General features: G+C 38.0%; 1 pseudogene; it reads right to left on the reverse strand.

Moving 5' to 3' along the window:
- Positions 1–4749: 4749 nt before the first annotated feature.
- LOC125356967 lies at positions 4750–4833 on the reverse strand (annotated as a pseudogene).
- Between the last annotated feature and the right edge of the window lie 1931 nt (positions 4834–6764).

The raw sequence follows: 6764 nt of genomic DNA on the forward strand, positions 1-6764 counted from the left end.
TTCTGTGCTCTTTGCTTTCTAAGAAGTGGATTCCTAAAATGATTTTGTTGTTGTTGTTGTTTAGGGGGTGCTGTTTCCGGTTTTGGTGCTAGTAACTATGGCTTGAACTGAGAGCCTGGGCATTATCCCTTAGCTCTTTTTGCCCAAGGCTTGCACTCTACCACTTGAGTCACAGCTCTCTTTGGCTGGCTTGGAATTTCAGTCCTTAGATCTCAGCTTCCTGAGTAGCTAGGATTATAGATGCATGCCACTAGTACCAGCTTGTTTTGTTTTTCTAACTAGATTGTAATCAGATTCATACATTGTGCTTGATTTGCTTTAGTCTCAATCCTCCCACTCTTTTTTTAATTTATGATATTGGCTTTTTGAAGAATTTAGGCCATTTCACCTGCAGAATATTATACCATCAGATTGTATGTGTGTATTGATGTTTTCTGGCTTTTAATTTTATTTTTAACTATGTAAAGACATAAAAATTATACATATTAATGGAGTGGCACATGGTATTGAATATATGTATATACTTCATAATAGTTAAATCAGGTTAGACATATTTATCTCAGACTGAGAGGAGAGCCCAATGGCAGAGCATTTAACCCCAGAAGTAAAACAAACAAAATATTATCTTCTCAAGCATTTATCTACAGTTTTAAAAACTTTCATAATCTTTTCTCCTAATGTTTTGAAATGTGCAGTATTATCTAGAAGTTACCACACTGTGCAATAATGTTTTCTTTTTTTTCTTCCTAAAGTTTTATTTATATATTTATTTATTTGCCATTCCTGGGGCTTGAACTCAGGACCTGAGCACTGTCCTTGACCTTCTTTTGCTCAAGGCTAGTGTTCTACCACTTGAGCCACAACACCACTTCCAGCTTTTTCTGTGTATGTGGTACTCAGGCATCGAACCCAGGGCTTCATACATGTTAAGCAAGCATTCTACCACTAAGCCACATTCCCAGCCCTCGTCTAAAAGTTTTAGCAAGGATTTGTTTGTTTGTTTTGTCAGTAACGGTGCTTGAACTCTGGGCCTGGGCACTTTCCTTGAGCTCTTCAGCTCAAAGCTAATGCTACCACTTGAACCACAGAGCAACTTCCAGTTTTCTGGTGGTTAATTGGAGATAACAGTCTCACTTTCTTGCCCAGGTTGGCTTTGAACTATGATCCTCAGATCTCAGCCTCCTGAGTAGCTAGGATTACAGGTGTGAGCCACTGGTGCCTGGCAAGGACAAGATTAAATTAAGGAGAAAGAGAAAAAAAAAATAAAAAAGCATTTCCTGCTTCCCTTGTAAAAAATCAGAGTTAAAAACCCCATATTTGGGTTTTTAATTTGTTGTTATTCAACAAAGCCAGATCTGAGCAACCCACAAAGGCTTTGCTGTATTTGAGTTTCAGCCATTTTACAGAAGAGAAAACTGAGCCCCAAAGAAGCTCAGTTACCTCTGAGATCCCAACTAGAAAGTGGATAGCCCAAGATTACAACCGTGTGTGTGTGTGTGTGTGTGTGTGTGTGTGTGTGTGTGCAAGTGTGTGTGATGCAACTTAGATTAATTGGTTATCACATCTGTTTCCTATGAGTTGGAAATTGATATTGAATATTCTTGGTAACATCATTTCACAAGTGATCTTTCACACTTTATGACCCTACCAGGTGCCAGGAGTGTCACTCTCAGGGATAAGTTGGGATCTCACGGTTAAAGTTCTCATCTCCGTATCTCTCCCTCTCAATTAATAAATAACTTGAAGTAGCACTTGGCACGGTGCAATGCCTTGCTCTGCCTGCTTCTTTTTGCAGCTCCCAGTTCTGAGCACAGGCTGTCCCCAGTACATGGATGAGCTCTACCTTGACTTTCAAAATCTGACTGAGCACAAACACCACTTCTCACCAAAGCACTTTCTCTAATGGATTATTCTGGATCAATGGAGACCCTGCAGCCCAGAGGGGTGGGATCACCAGAGCAGGTGTTGGGGGGGGGGAGGGTCACGAAGCTTCTTATTAATCCCCTACCCAAGCTAGGTGCTAAAGCAGGGTTTCTCCTTTCAGAGTCTACAGGGAATGGCCAAAGCTCCATAGGAGCCAGAAAAATAAACATTTTTAAAGCTATCTTTTCAATGCTGGGAGCAGTTTTTTTTGTTTATAATAAGCAGACAGGGGGATTTCCCTTTGTTCTAGGAAAAGCACCTGCCAAGTTTATTAATGTTATGCAAATGTTAAGCAGAAAATGTTTGCATTAAATTGCTTCTTAGAGTAATGTAAAAGGGTGTTTTCACTATTGTAGAATCCAATCTCTTTAGGGTTTGACCCCTTTGGAGTAATGTGAGGTGTTTGGGGTTTTTTGGAGGTGGGGAGGGGAGTGTTGCCTAAATATGATTTGACAGTTCTGAGCTTGGAATTCTGATGGACATGGGTGGAAAAGGCTGCAACTGGCTTGTACGCAGTCCTTGCTGTTACCATGATGGCATGGTCCATAGAAGTTCCTTTGGATGAGTAGGGGCATGGAAAGACCTAAGCACCCACACTCTAGATGTTCCAGAACCCCCTGGGGGAGCACCCTGATGTAAGGCTTAAAGTCATCACATGAGTAACAAGTCATGACCTCATTCTGCTATAGCATACAAAATCCAGTTCCACTACCATGACTGCATGAAGCCTCTGCCTGAGAATGCTTGTGGGTGTTGGCTTCCCACTGAAGCCAAGGGTAAAGACAGAGGAGGAGGGCACTTTCTCCATTGGTAGCTTTGACAGAGGGCACACATCTGTATCAGATCCTTTCAAATGTTAAGTGGACTGAGACCATCTTCTCTTCCAGGCCTGGCTAGTCCTTCCTACCTCCTTCCCTACCTCCCTTCCTTCCTTCTTTCCTTTATTCATTTTCTTTCTGTTTGTCTTTCTTTCTTTCCTTGTTTGTTTCTTTCTTTCTCTCTCTACTTCTCTCTCTTTATTCCCGTCTTTCCTGGTCTTGAACTCAGGGCCTCACACTTGCTAGGCAAATACTCTATCATTTGACAGCCCCTACCCCCAGCCCTTCTTAGCTTTCATTTATTCAGTAGGGTCTCAGACTTTTGCTTGGGCTGGCCAGGACCACAATCTATGAGCTCCAGAGTAGCTGGACTGACTGATATGCACCACCACACCCAGCTCACTGATTGCAACTGAAGTCTCATTAACACTGTTTTGTCAGGGTTACCTTCAACCACATTACTCCAGAGTAACTGGGATTACAGATGTGAGCCACTATGCATGGCCTCCCAAGTTGTGGGTGTGTGTGTGTGTGTGTGTGTGTGTGTGTGTGTGTGTGTGTTTCCCCTTGATTCCTAGAATTCCCGAATACTTTAAACCTCTTAGCGAAAAGTCTGGGGAACAGTCCACAAACGCCCACTTATTTCATACCAATCATAAGCTCTCTTCCAAATCCCCAGAAACTATGTACCTAGAGAAGTCACCCTCTGCAAGGTCTTAGAATGCAGCTACTTATGCATGGGATGACCTGTCCCTCTGATACACACCCAAATAACTCTATTCCCAAATGTTTATTTCTCCACCTATACAAATAACCAGCCATGCTGAGCAAAAATAGGCCTGGTTTCAGCCTAAGTGTGTATGATGACTAAGGTTTTCAATGTTTTGTAGAAAACAGTTTCCTATTCTATGTTCTTTTTAAAACTTTTATTTTGTTTGGGAGGATTATAGGATAGAAATAACTTGTTAGTGATGACTTTTTTTCTTTCATCTGTGAGCCCTTTTTCTCTGAGTAGTTTCATTCAGTTGTTTTCAATAGTTCTTGATGTTTTCATTACACTCACCAGTTTTGGTCACTTATTTTCTTAGTAATTTGTCATTTTTATTTAACCCAAAGAGTTATTAACAGTGATGTCTTTGGTTTTCTAACAGAGTAAGATTTTTATATATTATCTTATTGGTTGGTAATGTTTAATCTTATTATGCTATGTTGAAAATGTTATATCTATCATTTCTGTGTTTTTACAATTGAGAAAGTTTTATTGATGGCTCTCAAGCTTTTCTTGATGGCTTTATATATAACCAATTATAATAAATGTTTCATGAGTAATTAAAAAGAGTGCTCTCCAGTTGCTAGTTCCATAATACATAACCAAATCATGATCATGTATTATATATAATAAAATATTTTAAATCAAGCTTATTAATTATGTTATTCTAGTTGTTAAGTTTTTTGGTCTCAAGATCAATTTACATTTCTAAAAACTTTCTATTTTGTGATTTATATCTTTTAATATGTTTATTTGAAGTTAAGACAAAAATTTAAATGGTTTTAAAATTATAGACTTTATAATGAGCAATAATGAGCATATTACATACTAAAATTAAATGTTTTTATGAAAACACTTTTCAAAATAAAAAATAGAGCTGCTTTCTATCTTGCAAATCTCTCTAATATCTGACTTATTAAGAAACAGCTTGAGGAAATGATGAAAGGGGTGAAATAGATCAAGATATATTATACTCACAAACTGATTGGTTGAATGGTAACTTCTTTGTACAACTACATAAAGCTAATAAAAAATTTAAAGCTTGATTCTCATATCCATGTTTAATCTGTCATGTGTATTTCTTCAGTTGAATGTATCTGTCCTATATAACAATATGTAATCTGTTATGTATCTACATATGTATCTGTCATATTTATTTCTTTGGTTGAAATGCATAAAAAAAATCCAATCCCACACAGATATGTAAATGGGAATCACATTTTTGAACTAGCCTTTTTTTTTCCATGTGAGAAAAGGTTTGGAGGGAGGCATATGCCACGCAAGCCAGAACCCAATCATCATGCTTATGAACTGGAAAAGGATCCTTTTCTTATAATTGTGAATATTCTTTGATACAACACCAAAACTTCCAACTGGTAGTTTGTTAAAAATTGGTTGCAGTGTGGAATCTGAAACCTAAATATGGACCTTTGTACCCTGTTCCTATAAAATCCTCTGGTCTAACTTGTACTTGGAATGAATGTTTTCTCTGTGCATGATTTTATAACAATGCATTGGAAATACAGAACCACTGAATTGTTGAAACCTTCTAATTATCAACACATTTTATCACACAATGTTAATGAGAAAGAAAACCCAACCTTTATTAATTCATCTCACCACTGATCAGAAATGTTTTTAAGAATAAGGAAGCAGTTGCCTAGGGTCCTATTTTTGCTACAAAGCTAAAATTTAACCCTTGGCAACAAATACTGTCAAATGTTTCTCTTGAAGTGACGGACTCACTGGCTCATTTTTGAAAAAATGTCTTCTATCACATGCAAGTTTAAATAACCATTTTTTGTCAGTCTTTTTCTCAAGTAAAAATAAAAATGTTCCTGAGGAATATCAAATAGTTCAACTCACAACTCAAACAACTTTCCAAGTGCTTTCACTCAAGACAATCACTGTATCATAGTATGCAGCAAAGTATGTGGCTGACGTACTTTATGTGGACTTACATTTCATCACACAGAATACTTACAAATATGAGCTCAGGAGAAGAGAGTCTATGCTTTATTGGTGTTGCCCTGGAGCTAAGCTGCTTTGCTTTTCAGTACATGTGTGTAGTATCAAGGGTAGACCCGCCACAAGAACAGTGGAGCTAAAGCATGATCTCAAAATTTCATTCACCAACCAACGCAAATGCCAATACAGTGAAAAAGGCAAGGAACACTGTTGGAAGGAAAATGTTTCCTTTTTCAATTTAAACCCGAGTGGGTGGGGGCTGTAAATTGACAACAGTCAGGAAAAAACATATTAAGCATATAGGAACATTTAGATGATGTTTGCTATGTAACTTTATGATAGATAGCTTTTATTATGTTGAGATAATCTTTCTATGTCTAGTGTGTTCAAAGCTCTTATGGGTATTGAATTTTTTTCAAAGGCTTTTCTGCATCTTTGAAATGATCATGTGATTTCCATCCATCAGTCTATATGCTATGTTTATTGACTTTTGTATGTTAAATTATTCTTGAATCCCTGGCATGAAACCAACTTGATCATGGTATATGATCTTTTGGACGTATTGTTGATTATTGTTTGCAATATTGTTTACTTGAGTTTTTTGCATCTATACTCATTAAGGAAATTACCTTGTGGTTTCTCTTTTTTTCCCCTGTGTCCTTATTGTTTCTTATTTTATTTTTTAAATTTTATTTATTTATTTTTCCATTCCTGGGGTTTGAACTCAGGGCCTGAGCACTGTCCCTGAGCTCCTTTTGCTCAAGACTAGTGTTATACCACTTGAGCCACAGTGCAACTTCCGGTTTTTCTGTTGATGTGGTACTGAGGAATCGAACCCAGGGCTTCATGCATGCCAGGTAAGCACTCTACCGGGAAGTCACATTCCCCAGCTCTTATACTTCCCTTTTAACACAGCCTTTGCTATGTCCTAAAGTTTCTATATTAAAGTTGCATTTTTGTTTTCATTTGACTTTAGGAAAATTTTTTTACCCTTATTTCTGCAGTGACTTATGGATCATTCAAGAGTGAATTATTAGTGAGGGGAGGGGTGACACTGTCCAGGAAAAAAAAAATCTATTCTTGCCAGGCACTGGTGGCTCATACCTATAATCCTAACTACTCAGGAGGCTGATATCTGCAGATCACAGTTCAAAGACAGCCCAAGCAGAAAAGTACCTGTGAGACTCTTATCTCCAATGAGTCACTCAAAAACTGGAAGTGGCACTGTGGCTCAAAGTGGAAGAGCGATAGCTGGCTCAGGGAAATCACCCAGGCCCTGAGTTCAT

The sequence above is a fragment of the Perognathus longimembris genome, chromosome 8 (assembly GCF_023159225.1).
Source record: "Perognathus longimembris pacificus isolate PPM17 chromosome 8, ASM2315922v1, whole genome shotgun sequence".
Taxonomy (NCBI): domain Eukaryota; kingdom Metazoa; phylum Chordata; class Mammalia; order Rodentia; family Heteromyidae; genus Perognathus; species Perognathus longimembris.